The sequence below is a fragment of the Vombatus ursinus genome, unplaced genomic scaffold (assembly GCF_900497805.2).
Source record: "Vombatus ursinus unplaced genomic scaffold, bare-nosed wombat genome assembly UNPS02014884.1, whole genome shotgun sequence".
NCBI classification, from domain to species: domain Eukaryota; kingdom Metazoa; phylum Chordata; class Mammalia; order Diprotodontia; family Vombatidae; genus Vombatus; species Vombatus ursinus.
Window position 1 is genome coordinate 925800 of NW_020954662.1, and position 14155 is coordinate 939954.

Consider the following 14155-nt stretch of genomic DNA (forward strand, 5'->3'; position numbering starts at 1 on the left):
ATGAGTTAGTGACATAATCGAGACTGAAAACTGAAGTCTGCTGATCCCCAGGCCAGGCTCTTCCTACCGTGCAAGGGCTTCATGTAACCTACTACTGCTGAACATGGTAGCTTCTCTTCATCTCCTAGAGCCCAGAGTGTTGCTTAACTGGCAGAGTATAACACATTTCCACTGTAGATGGGAACAGAAATGCTTGGCAGGACCGGGACAGAGGTGACAGCACCAGGCAGTGAAGCGGAAGAGGGAAGGCTGGGAGTGCCTGACAGCTACTCAGGGCTGAGACAGGTGGAAAAGTGGATTGCGAGAGCCCTGGCCTACTCTTGCACCCAAGAGCCCTGAGGGGAGGAAGGAAGCCAGGCAAGATATTGAGAGAGGCGGCTGGCAGATCCAGGCTTGGCTGTGCAAAGGGAGATGGAACAAGTGATAAGGCTGGGAAAAGGGGTGCTGGAAGCCACCTGGGAGAGGAAATAAAGGACAGTCAGATCATCTAACCAAAGGTCTAGAGGAGTAAGGAGAAAAATCATGAAAGGAACTTTTCTTCCAGAGACCTGGTTCCTGATGGAGAAACGTAAGGGACAAAAGGTATGCTATCATTGCATATCCACTGTTTGTGGAAGGGTTGGGCCACAGGATATGTAAAGTCCCTCCACTCTGCAGCTCTGCCATTTTGTGTTATGACGTCTCCCCCCACCCAGCTCTGACATTCTGGGTTCTAAAGTTGTTCCTGCTCTGACCTTCTGGGTTCTAAAATCCTTTCCAGCTCTGACCTTCTGGGTTCTAAGGGTCCTCCCAGCTCTGACATCCTGTGTTCTAAGGGCCCTCCCAGCTCTGACATTCTGTGTTCTAAGGGCCCTCCAAGCTCTGACATTCTGTGTTTTAAGGGCCTTCCCAGTTGTGACATTCTATGTTCCATATGTGAAATGAGCTAATGTAACTGAAATTCTTCGTATTTGAGGATTAGGGGTCTTTTCTCTTTCCAGTTCTAATTAAGGTACCCTCTCCATAGACTAGCTTTCCTCTTGCCCCTTCTTCCTCCAGGCTGGGGACTCATGCTTGTTATAGCTTAGAGACCAGTGGAAGACCCTCTGCCTAGATGGTTAACCTTAAAATCTCTACCCCCCTCAGTTTCCAATCTAGGTCCCCTCCTTTTTCCCTGGTTTGATCTCTCCTGGGAGAATGCTGTGCTTTTGGACCCCTCTGGTCCATCCCTTAGGCTTCTGGGCTTGCCTTGTGCTTGTCCCAGAGGATCCTCAGACTGCCAGCATCCACTCTGCCAGATCTCATTGTAGTCCATGCGACTGCCCAGGGTGGAGATGAGCTCACGGGAGCAGATGGTCTAGAAATGGAGGCCAACGCACCAACACGTCTTTTGGCTTGATCTTGTTTGGGTGCCTGCCTCTTGGAGAGCTTAGAACAAACTTAGCAGTGGAAGACGCGCCTGCACCCTCTTAGAAGCAACCCTCAAGGTGGGGATTGTTGATCTTCATGCGAGCCCCCAACTACATGGCTAGAGAACGTGTGTTCAAGCCCCCACCCAGCTTTGAATTCCTAAACCAACACCCACTTTGAGAATCCCCTCCCATCTCTCAATGTCAGCTCTTAGACGGAGATAATGACATGGTACTTGCAGGACTGATCTCATGGGGCTTTGGGGAGGAAAGTGCCTTATAAACCTTTAAGAGATGAGAAACATAAGATGTTATGGAACCTGGAATTGCAGAGTTAGAACGGATTTGAGGAGCCATTTAGTACAACCCTCTACCTGAACAGAAATTCCCTCTGAAAGAAACCTGGCAAGCAGTCACTTAGTCTTTGCTCTCAATCAAATCACTCCACAATTAATCAATAGGTTGAGGCAGCCAGTGGCACAGTGGATAGATCATTAGCCCTGGAGACAAGAAGATCTGAGTTAAAATCCAGCCCTAAAACTCTGGGCAAACCGCTTTACCTCTGTTTGCTTTATTTTACTCACCTGTAAAATGAAGATGGTAATAACACCTATTTTGAAGGGTTGTTGTGAGGATTAAATGAGATAATATTTGTAAACCTCTTAGCATAATGCCTGATACATAGTAGGTGCCACATAAATGTTTATTCCCTTCACCCAATAAGCATTTGTTAAGTGCCTACTATGTGCCAGTCTAGCTAAAAGATTTATCATCAAAGCCACTTGTGAAATGGTCTACTAAAAGCATGGATGGTTTGCAATACATATGTGGGTAGACAGAAATCAGACATACTGTTGAATTCCCAGGCCTTTGGAAGTATTGTTGCTATTGTGATTACCCCCATCCCACCTGAAACCATTCAGATTGTCCCCAAATTGCTGTCACTGGCCTAGCTGAGTTGCAAATCTAGCATCTCAAAGAAGTCAATTCAGTTCAGTGACACTAACTTTTTCCTCACTTAGAACCCAGAATAATAAATCAAGAAAGGACCTTAGAACAAAGAATGTCAGAGCTGGGAGGGCCTTTAGAACACAGAATGTCAGATCTTGGAGGGCCCTCGGAACACAGGATGTCAGAGCTGGGAGGGCCTTTAGAACCCAGAATGTCAGAGCTGGGAGGGCCCTTAGAACACAGAATGTCAGAGCTGGGAGGACCCTTAGAACACAGAATGTCAGAGCTGGGAGGAGCCTTAGAACCCAGAATGTCAGGGCTGGGAGGGCTCTTAGAACACAGGATGTTAGAACTGGGAGGGGCCTTAGAACACAGAAAGTCAGATCTGGGAGGAGTCTTAGAATGGAGAAAGTCACAGAAAACAAACTGCTTCTCCCCATATTCTTCTTTGTCAGTGACACTCTTTGACTCCCATCTGCTGTGAAGTTCTGGGTTGTCAGATGAAGATTTTCTCCTCTGTTCTGAGGAAGTAAACAGGTAAAACAGCCTATTTGCTGCAGCCTTCTGGGGTATTGCAGATGATGGGATTTGGGAGAGAACCTGAGCTCCTCCCAATATTCTACTACTGCATGAGTGCCTGAGACTTCTAGAATTTTAAGTCTAATGCTCTTTATCAAACGATGTGATGTTTGTAAAACGATTAGCACAGTGCCCGGCATACAGTAGGTGCTACATAAATGCTTATTCCCTTCCTTCCTCTCTTTAACAGTCTTTCTGGTTTTCTAAGTCCTATCCAATCTAAGACCTATGCCCTGGGGTAGGAAGAAACATCTCATAATGGATAGAGTGCTAGACCTCAAGTCTAGCTATTTTTTTCTCTTTAAGATCCTGAGGAAATAATTTAACTTTTCTGAACCTCAGTTTCCTTCTCTATGAAAGGGGATATCAGACTAGATGGTTCCCTTTAGTTCTGACCTTCTCTATTCTAAGGTCCCTCCTAACTCTGTCATCCTGTATTCTAAGGGCCCTCCCAGCTCTGACATTCTGTGTTCTAAGGGCCTCCCAGCTCTAACACTTTCTGTTCCTAGATCTCTCCCCTTGCCCACTCTCAGCTCTAGCTCTGTTGGTCTGTGCCCTTGACTCTCAGCTACAGGAACCTCTCTTCCCTGGCTGAGGTCTGGCCAGACCCCACCAAGGCGTGCCAGCCCCAGCCTAGCGTCACCCCTGGGTGTGCCATCCCAAAGGACACCCTGCTTAGGGTTCTTTGCAAGCAGTTACAGCCCAAAATAAAACCTGATGAGATGAAAGGACCTGGGAAAAAGCTCCAGACACTAATGAAAAATTACAAAAACCACAGGGCAAGTGCCAACACAAACAGCACAATTAGGAGCTGGCTTTTGTTCTTGGGGAACACGTGCTGGGGCCCAGGCCCCGGGCCATGGGCTGGGGAAGGGCCATGGGCCAGTCTCAAGGGGCCTCTCCCGGTGCTGAGGCCCAAGGACTGGGGCCCCACCGCTCTGGCAGGAATCTGTGCTCATTCACGAGGAGAGGGTCACATCATCAGCCGGGAGAAACGGTCTGTAGCGAGACAATGGCACTCTATGTTGAGGGCCCCCTGCCCAGGAAGCTGCCAGTGGCCTGGGGCTCCTGCCTTCCATCTGTGCCGGGCCCAATGGTGAAGGCGTTCAGCCTGTCTGAAGTTAACCCTACTCAGTTGGGAGTTGTGTGGCTCTTACAGAATAGTTCCCATGTTGATGGCCCCCTAAGGTTTTTTGAAGTGCATCTCTCCTAATAACCCTGTGAGGTATCTTGGGGTAGTGGAAAGAAAACTGGGACCTGGAGTCAAAGGACCTGGGTTCCAATCCTGCTAAGGATCACCAAGCAGAAGTCAATTGTCACAACTAGCCAAGTATTTGAGCCAAGATTTGAACTCTGTTCTTCTGACTCCAAGTCCGGTGCTTCTCTTCCTGCCCCACAATGCCTTAGCATTCGCTCATACTGTCTCCCTCATTGATTGGTTATGATGGTCCTGGCACACTGAAGGAATCAGCAGCAGAATCTATACACACCCTTGGTACACTCACCTCCTGATTTCGCCAGCAGATTGCTCCCATTATCATTCCCACTCTTTTTCTAATCTTTCATCTTTCCATCTATCGGCTTTTTCCATACTGCCTGCAAACAAGCCCATGTCTCCTCCATCCTTAAAACAAAACAGAACAAAAAAAATCCTGGCTTGATTTTTACCTACCCTACTAGCTATTGTCTGATCATTCTCCTCCTCTTCTTGAGGAAGCTGTCTACACTAGATGCCTCCCCCTCCTCTCCTCCCACTCACTTCTAACCCCAACCACAACCTGGCTAGTGAACTCATCCTTCAATGGAAACCACTCTCCCCAGGGCCACCAAAGATTTCTTATTTGCCAAATGGAATGGCCTGTTCTCAGTCCTCACCCTTCTCGACCTCTCTGCCATCCTTGACTTTCCTGAGCATCGTCTTGTCTTGTAGCCTCTTCTCTGGGTTTTCATGGCTCTGCTGTTTCTTGGACCTACTCCTTGTTAGAATCCTTTCATTCATGTCATGCCCACTGCCAAGACTATGTTCCGGCCCTCTTCTCTTTTCCCTCTACACTCTCCTGCATGGTCATCACCTCAGCTCCCCTGCGTTCACCTCTCATCTCCAGACAGATGCCCCTCAGATCTAAATGACTAGCCCTAATCTCTCTCCTACAGTCCCGCATCACTACCTCCAACCAGACGTTCTGTAGACATTTCAAACTCGTCATGTCCAAATCAGAACTCATTCCCTTCTCCCTAAATACCCTTTTCCTCTAAACTCCCCCATCGCTACTGAGGGCACTGCCATTGTCCCAATTACCCGGGCTCACCATCTTGACGTCATCCTTGGTTCCTTATCTTCACTTATCCCACATGTCTTATTTGTGGCCAAATCATTTGTATCTACTTAACATTTCCGTGTCTGCACCCGATTCTCTCCAGTCACACGCACAGCTACCACCCTAATCCTGGCTCTTATCATCCCTTACCTGGGTTATTGCAATAGCCTTCTGGCTGGCCTCCCTACCTCCCATCTCTTCCCACTCAAATCCATTCTCCATGAAGCTGCCAAAGTGTTTTCCCTAAAGTCTGACTGCACCCTCTCCTCTCTGCCTCCCATTCCATAAGCTCCAATGGGCGCTTCTCACCTCTAGATCAAATATAAAGTCCTTGACTTTGCAACCTGACTTCTTCCTGCCCCACTGTCCTGCTCACACAATCTTTGAACCAGTCCCACTGGCCCACTTGCAGTTCCTTACACACGATACTCTGCCTCCTATCTCTCTGCTTTTTCGGCATCTGTCTCCCAGCCCAGGAAGCTTTCTCTCATCTCTGCCTCTTAATTTCACAGCTTCCTTCAAGACTGAACTCAAATCCCACTTTCTGCAGGAGGCCTTTTCCATCGCCCTCTCATCCCAACTGTCAATCCCTTCCCCCTCCCTCTACGCTGTATATATCTTTTCCTAACCTAGTTATTTTCACGTTTGTCTCTCCCATTAGAACAAGCCTTCTTTGACATGTGCTATGCCTTTCTTTGGATTCCCTAGTGCCTGGCACATAGTAATTCATAAACCTAATTCATACTGGTTGGCTTTTTTTTAACGTAATTTTCTTCAAATAACAAAAATCTGTTTTCTCTTCCTCCCAACTCTCCCCACCCCATTAAAAAAAGAAAAAAGAACACCGAAAACCCTTGTAACAAATATGCACAATCAATCCGGACAAATTCCTGGGTTGGCCATGTCCAAAAATGTATGTTTTAGTTTGCACGTTGGGTCCATCGTCTCTGTTAGGAGGTGGGGAACACGCTTCATTATAGGTCCTCTGGAGCTCGAGCTGGTCATTACATTGATCGAAGTTCTAAAGTGTTACAAAGCTAATAAATGCTTGTGGAATGCCTCTTAGGAGTAGGGCACCAGGAAGAGGATACAAGTGGCAGTGACAGGTGGCCGTAGGCAGGGTCCAAAGCAGGGCTCGGTGGATGGATTCTCCCTGGTACTTCAGATGGTATCCAGGGCAGCCTAGCTCCAAGTCCTGCTGCCCCTCTACCCAGTTAGAGCGGTTTTTGTAAACGGGTTAGATGAGTCTCACCAGGTCAGATTCCCCTCGGACACAACACAGGCTCTGTTCTTTCTCTCCAGCAGGCAGGAAATCTGGGGACAGTGGCCCTCATCTCCCCTGCTGGTCATAGGCCTTCTCTTGACCTGAGAGGCTGTGGTACAAGAATGGCCAACAAGAAAGGATAGGTGGATTGTATTTGTGGAACCAGAGACCCCGGGCTGCACAGAATATCCGCTGCCTGAGGTCAGAGCCACCACCCCTCGCCTCTCTGATGGGGAAGGCAAGGTAAGCGGGTGGGCGCGTAGCTAGACGTTCGGGTACGTCCCCTCCCCGGGCTGTGCTGCTCTGGGCACACAGGCTACACAGGCCTGAGCCCTGACCTCTGGAAGCCTCCAGGATAACACAGGAAACACTGAGGGGTTTCAATGGACAAGAAGAGGCAGGTGGGGCCAAGGAGTGGTTCTAGTATTAGAAGCCCATTTCCAATATTAATTAGTGACTCTGGGCGGGTCATTGCCTCTCTCTGGGCTCCACGTCCTTCACCTGTAAAATGAAGAGTTGGGACTACAAAATCATCGTTGGATCAAAGGTTCAAGCAAGAGGAGGTCAGGGGTCATCAGGTCCAACTCCTGGATTTCACAGTCGAGGCTCAGAGAGGTGAAGGAATCTGCCCTGAGCCACACACACAGTAAATGACAGAGTTAGGGAGCCTGGATCTTCCGCCTCAAAATCCAGCATTCTTTCTATTGATCAATCAAGCTCTTACATTTGTTCTAAGGTCCCCTTTGCCTCTGATGTTTCGTGTTCTAGGTTACTTTCTAGATCTAGCCATTCTATGTTCTGGTCCCTTCCAGCTCTGACATTCTCTGTTCTAAGGTCTTTTCCGGCTCTGACATTCTCTGTACTAAGATCTCCAGATCTGACATTCTCTGTTCTAAGTTCTTCCCAGCTCTGACACTCTCTGTGCTAAGATCTTTTCTAGCTCTGACTTTCTCTGTTCTAAGGTTCCTTCCAGCTCTGATGATATATATTCCTATGACTCCATGAGTGGCCAAAATTTCATGACACAAAATAAAGACTAGCAAGTTTTTCCCACCAGCTAAGTCTGTATAGCTCCAGAGGTTTAGGTCCCTCTTGCTTCCTACCCTCCCAGAAGAGAGTCCTACCACCCCAACCCTCCACAACCTGCAAAGGAAAGGCAAACTCTAGATGTAGATATTTCTTGGAAATGGAGAAGGAAGGATGGAGAATGAAGGCGAATTGCCTGGGTGAGAAACCAGAGCATGGGGTGCGGGTTGGAGTAGCCAGGAGGAAACTTCCTACCACCTGGCTTTCAGTTCCTGTGGAAGGGCCTGGACAGAGTTGGTGGGTGAAGGCCGGGAGGATCTGACAATGAAACTGCAGGGTGCGGTGTGGGAGAAGACTCCGAGACAGGTGGAGGCCGTAGGAACCTGTGAGAGAAAGGCAGCTTCGGAAGGGTGGAGGAGCCAGGAGTGGGAGTCTAGGGAAATGAGGAAGGCTGGGCAGAGACGGAACCCTGGGACGAGGCAAAGAATGGGACCCTAGTGACCAGGTTCCTAGTCCAGCTGGGACCGACAGACATGATTAACACAAAACCCCTCGGTTATCTGACCCAGAAGAGCAGTCTCCTAATTTTTCTGACAGAGAAGAGATTAATTAAAGTTGCTTAACCTGAAATTGTTGACTCTGGAGCTGAGAACAGAACCCTGGAGCCCTGACAGAGGCTGGGACTCCACCCTCTAGGAAAGTGACCCCAAGCTATGGTCTTGGCCAAAGGCCAGGGGCCACTTTGGCATTTCCAAATAAATGCTGAGCCAATGGTCTTTTGTAAGCCGTCGGCCGCTGGAGAGTGAAATCGTGAGAAATCAGTCTGGGGCAGAAAGTGTTTCAGACAGGAGCCACAGGGAACCTGAGAACTGGGGCAAGAAGGCGAAGGTCTGAGGCCAGCTGTGTCTCCATCCACCCTCAGGGCAGACTGGTAGTTAGTCCATTAGAGGAAGCACCTATGACAGCCATCATGCTCTCTGCAAATCCAAAGCAGCCGTGACTCCCCAAGCCACCTTCGCCACTTGTCCCAAGCAGGTGCCTTATCAGGTTCCCTGCCTGCTCCCCCTACCTACTTCCTTTTGTGTGTTGTCTCCTCCGACTAGAAAGTGAGCTCCTTGAGGACAGACGTGTCTTCCTTTTTGTGCTCTCTCTCTCTCCCCCTCCTCCTCCTCCTCCTCCTCCTCCTTCTCTCTCTCTTTCTCTCTCTCTCCTCCCTTCCTCTCTCACTCTCTTTCCCCCTCCTCTCTCTATGTCTCTGTTTTTCTCCCCACCTTCTTCCCTCTGTCTCTGTCTCTCTCTACTATGGAGAAGATAAGACGACTACAATATGGTACCTGCTATTTGGGAGCACGTCGTCTAAGGGGGAGACAAGATATGCTTATAAATAATAAGATGAGTAAGACGTACTCAAGGGACTTTGGGAAAGAAGTCAGAGTGGGAGTTCACAAAGGATACTACCTAGGATCATAGAATCACAGAATGTCGTAGTTAGAAGGAACCATAAACATGGAATGTCCACACTGGAAGGTGCCTTAGAACACAGAACGTCAGAGCTGGGAGGGACTTTCAAGGCAAGTATTTTACAAGTGAAGAAACTGAGTTCCAGAGATGGAAAGGGATCTACCCAAGGCCACACAGCATTGGGATTCAATTCCTCTCCTCTGACTCTAAATCCACCACTTTTTTCACACTGCTCTTTTGTTTCCCAGCACTTAGAGATGCCACTCTCCCCACCCCCAAAGCAGATTTGTGAGAAGTGCTATGAGGAAGATGAAACAGAACAGACTAAGAAGCACAATAAAACGGCCTTGGCACAGTGGATGATACAAGCATTTTGGAATAAACACAGGAGAGGCAGATCCACCAGGAGGGCTGCTGGATTAGCATCACCAGCCCTGGAAGGTGCGAAGGAAGAGATTTCCTCAAGCCACAACAAAGAAGGTAATAAATTCCTGGAGCGGCCCAAGAGAGACAGAGGGCTGTGAGCTCGGCCAGGAGGGCGGGATGGCGAGAACCAGTAGAGGCGGGGCGGACGGCTGTGTCTAGGAGGGTGGCGCAGGAGGTGGCTTCGGTGGGAGCCTCATTCTTAGCTTAGTCCCTGGGCCAAGATTGCAGGTGAATACACGGTCCCTGTGAGATGCATCTCTCTTCATCCTTTTGTCCCTTAACTAACATCAGAGGCCTCCCCAAATAGTTCAGTTGGAAATGTCAGAGGATCTACAGCTAAACCATGGAATCCAACCCTCTCATTTTACAGATGGGGAAAACTGAGACCTAGAGAGGGGAAATGACTTGCCCATGGTCATACCATAAGTTGTGGTGCTGAAATTTGAACCCAAGTCCTCGGGCTTCCAAGTTAAATGCTCTTTCCACTATCCTCTGCCACCTCTCCTGATATTATTTCTGGGTAAGTCAAGGCTCAGAGATGCTGCTTCCCATTCACACAATCAAAAAGAGGAGCGTAGGGGTGGAAAAATTGCTCCTTGGGCAGGTCACCTGCTTCCTCAATGGTTCTAAAGTGACTCGATGTCACTCCAAGGTCCTGAAGTGCCCACTGGTGAGTGGCCCATTATATCAGTACTGCTGGCTCCTGGCGGGCTCCTCAGGACACCTCATCAGCTGCTCCTCCCCTCCTGCACCAGCCCTTCCAGCTTGGGAACTAGAATCCCAATAATATTGTCATGGGCACTGTTGGATGGTTCCCTTCACCGTTCCTAGAAATGCCCTTCGCAGGCCAACATTCCCCTTTATGTGTTGTCTTCCCATTAGAATGTAAGCTCCTTGAGATCAGGGACCATCTTTGTTTTTATACTCCCAGCACTGGTGTGGCACATAGCAAGCACTAAATAAATGCTTTGTCATTCATTCATTCATTCTTGTTACTGTCTCTCTTGGCACCATCTAAGGAATCTTACTCTCTTGGTCATGTGATTTGCTACATTTCCCCCTTCCTCCCCACTTAAGCCCTCATTTCCTCTGACCCCATCTTCCTTTTATTTATTGTTTATTTTTCCTTTTGGTGAGGCAATCGGGGTTAAGTGACTTGCCCAAGGTCACATAGCTAGTAAGTGTCAAGTGTCTGAGGCCAGACTGAACTCAGGTCCTCCTGCCTCCAAGGCTGGAGCTCTATCCACTTCACCATCTAGCTGCCCCCATCCCCTTGTCCTTTAAAAAGTGCCTTGCCGATGGCTTAAAGCTAGGTCACCTGACTTCCAGCACAGGGCTGTCTGGACCACTCCAGACTTTTCTCAGTCTGATAGGAATGCTATCTCCTAACAGTCAGCCTCCTATAATGAGAGAGCACTGGCTTCCGAGTCAGAAAAAGTCCCATCCCTAACATTATCTGTGTGACCATGGGAAAAACACTTCTTGTCTTTTTGCCTCAGTTTCCTGATGCAGTGGAAAGAACACTGGATTTCAAATCAGAGGACCTGGGTTCAAATTCCACCACTATCACCTACTACCTGTGTGACTTTGAACAAATCCCTTCACCCCTCTGAGCTGCAGAGCCTTATTGGACTCAACAGCAGTCTCTAGTGTCACTTACAGCCTCACACAAGAAGGGGGAAGGAGTCAAAAGTGGAAAGAGCGCTGGACTCCTGATCTGGAGAGCCAAGGCACTCACTGACTGTGTAAGATGAGTCCTTCTCTGAGACTCAGCTTCCTCATCTGTGAAATGGGCGTAATTTTGCTCATACAACTTACTTTAGGTGAAAATCTAGTTTTACTGATATAAGCAGGAGTTCTTGTGATTAGATGGTACAACAGAGATTAATTAGGCACCTCCTGGGCATAGACCACCAAGTTTAGATAACACACTTCCCCTGCCCTCAAAATAGCTTACTAGACTTTAAGCTCCTCCCTGGGCTCCATTCCTCTTTGCTCTGCATGTCACCCGCAGTAATGAGCCTCTCCAAGAATGACTCTCCCTGACTGACTAAGCCCCTTTACCTGGTCACCCTGCAGTGATGGAGGAGGAGAAGGTGGAAGGAGAAAGGCAGAAAGCCCAAGAAGGCGGGCGTGTCCCCTCCCTGGCCCACGGCCCGCGGCCTGGCAGTCCTTCTGCTCAGATTCCATCACGGTTATTTTCCCTGGAGCCCTTCGCTTGTTCTAACATTTTGACTAATGTTACAATGCCTTACGTGGGCTGCTGCTACTGATTGTCCTGGTGGCTCAGGTAGGACCTTTCTTAAAAAAAAAAAACAAAAAAAACGTAGTTAATAGCTAACATTGTAATAGCTAATATTTCTGTAGCTCTCCCTATGTGGTGGGCAGGCACTGTGCTAAGTGCTTTACAAATATTATTTTCATTTGATTGATGTAACTGATGCGTTTTGTTTTGACATCACCTACAGCTAAGTTGTTGTTGAAGAGGACCATGACATCAGGCGGGTGATGCCATGACTTGCTCATGAATTGGATTACAGTGAGGCAGGGCTGTGCAAGGTCACCAGCCTCACTTTCTCCTCCTGAGCCATCTGGGTCCAGTGGCAAGTTACAGATCAGGACGACCGGAGATGGGTCTCCACTAGGTTATTACACAAAAAGCAAGTTCTCTTTGTCAGGCATGCCTTAGATCAATAAACAAGTATGTGAAGGTATAGGGCACTATGCCAGGTAGTCAATAGGCTTCTTAGAGATCTAAGGTAACTTCTAAGATGGCGGGGTGGCAGAGACACCGGGAAAGGATGAACAGGATTCACTTCTACGGGAACTGCTAGGTGGCGCAGGAGAGCAGGAAGACCTTGATCAAATGTAGCCTCATATACTTAATAGCTGTGTGACCCTGGGCAAGTCACTTAACCCTGTTTGCCTCAGTTTCCTCATCTGTAAAATGAGCTGGAGAAGAAATGGCAAACCGCTCCAGTATCTCTGCCAAGAAAACCCCACATGGGGTCACCAAGAATCAGATACAACTGAAAAATGACTGAACAACAACAGCCCATTTATTTCCCAGTCCCATCCTAGACAGCCATCCCCTATAACAAAGCACAAAAGAGAGTTTTGCTCTTCAGCAAAACTAACCGAATATGTGAGAACGCCAGTTATAACATGCCCTGTTCCACACCCATAGTCCCCCACCTCTTCCAAGAACCAAGGGTGGAGGGAATGTTTTCTCTTCTTTCTTCTTTGGGGCCAGGCTTGGTCATTCTAATTATGTAAGTTTCCATTTTGATTGATTTGTTCTTGTTACTCTTTCTATTTATATCCCGGTAGTCATTGGGTATAGATTGTTTTCCTAGTTCTGTTTATCTGGCATCAATTCCTCTGTCTTCCCATGAGAGACAGGATAGTAGAGCAGGACTAGACCTGGAGCTAGGAAAACCTGCATTTAAATCCCACCTCAGGCGCTCCTCAGCTGTGTGGCAAGTCACTGTACTGCTCTGTGCCTCAGTTTCCTCATCTGTAAAAATGTAGGCGTTGACCTCGATGGCTCATCCTCTAGGCCTGTGTATGCCCCAGGCTCCTCTGACTTCTTCGTGTCCATTGTTTCTTATGTTGCAATGCTATTCCATTCATTTATAATACCCTCAAACTTGGTTAGCCATTCCCTTATCGTGGTCATCTGTTTTACGTCAAGTTCTTCGACACTATGAAAAGCGTGCAAGATCTTTCCTTGCCCATCTGTGAACTCTTTGTGAGTGAGAGGGCACCCGTCCACAGCTCCTCAGAAGGACGCTAGGTCCAGTCTTGAGCACCTGCAGGGAGAGTTTTCTGGAATGGAGTAGGTTTGCAAAAGGTTGCAACTGGCGAGGGGCAAACTGGGAACCCAGGAGTCTTTAATCCCAGTCAGGGCCCTTGGGGTTTTCAGAGACGGGGGCATGGAATGGCCCTTCCTTAGTGCCAGTATCATCTTTGGTTTTTGTTGGTTGTTTTTTTTTTTTTTTTTGGCTAGGCAATGTGGTAAAGTGACTTGCCCAGGGTCACGTAGCTAGTTAAGTGTCAAGTGTCTGAGGCTGTATTTGAACTCAGGACCTCCCGACTCCAGGGCCACTGCTCTAACCACTGTGCCACCTACTGCCCCTATCATCTTTGGTTTTTAAAGAGAATACTAAACTGGCTCTCCATTCAAAAACCCCAGGTTACACTCCTGTTTCTGTCACTTATTCGCCGTGTGGCCGTGGACAAGGTATTTCCCGTGTCTAGATCTCAGTCCTCTGCTCTGCAATATGGGCAGGCCAGACGAGCCTATCTCCAGGATCATTTCCAGCTCTTCCTCCTTGGGCCCAGGGTGCTCCTGCCTGAGTGTCTGCCCTGGGTCCTCTTTTCTCTATCTCAGAGGAAATTTCCTGATGCCCTTTCCCAGCTCCACATGGCAGGCTGGGCACGTTCCCAGGCCATGGGACAGGATGGCCAGGGGCCCAGGCCACTACTGCTCCCTCCCACCCAAATGCTTCAGACTCTTTCTCTGGCCAGTCTGCCCCTCGTGGCCCCATGGGAACCTCCCACTGCCCCAGGACTTACTAGACAGCTAAGTGATATTCACACAATGGACGTTCCATATTAACTGACCAACAGATTAACAGATGGCATTGCCTCCCTTTCCAGATGCATAACATCATAGGATTAGAGCTAGAAGCAGCCTTAGAAATCAGAGAATGTTAGAGAAGAGGGAACTCATGCAGCTC

At 48.4% G+C, this 14155-nt stretch overlaps 1 long non-coding RNA gene across 2 annotated transcripts; it reads left to right on the forward strand.

Moving 5' to 3' along the window:
* Positions 1-380: 380 nt before the first annotated feature.
* On the forward strand, positions 381-9823 carry LOC114028544. 2 transcript variants are annotated; one of them, XR_003567377.1, is made up of 5 exons: positions 381-582; positions 2795-2876; positions 6539-6743; positions 9236-9467; positions 9784-9823. It is a non-coding gene; the product is annotated as an uncharacterized LOC114028544 (long non-coding RNA). The 2 variants fall into 2 exon arrangements; XR_003567378.1 differs by having other exon boundaries at positions 6542-6743.
* Positions 9824-14155: the final 4332 nt, after the last annotated feature.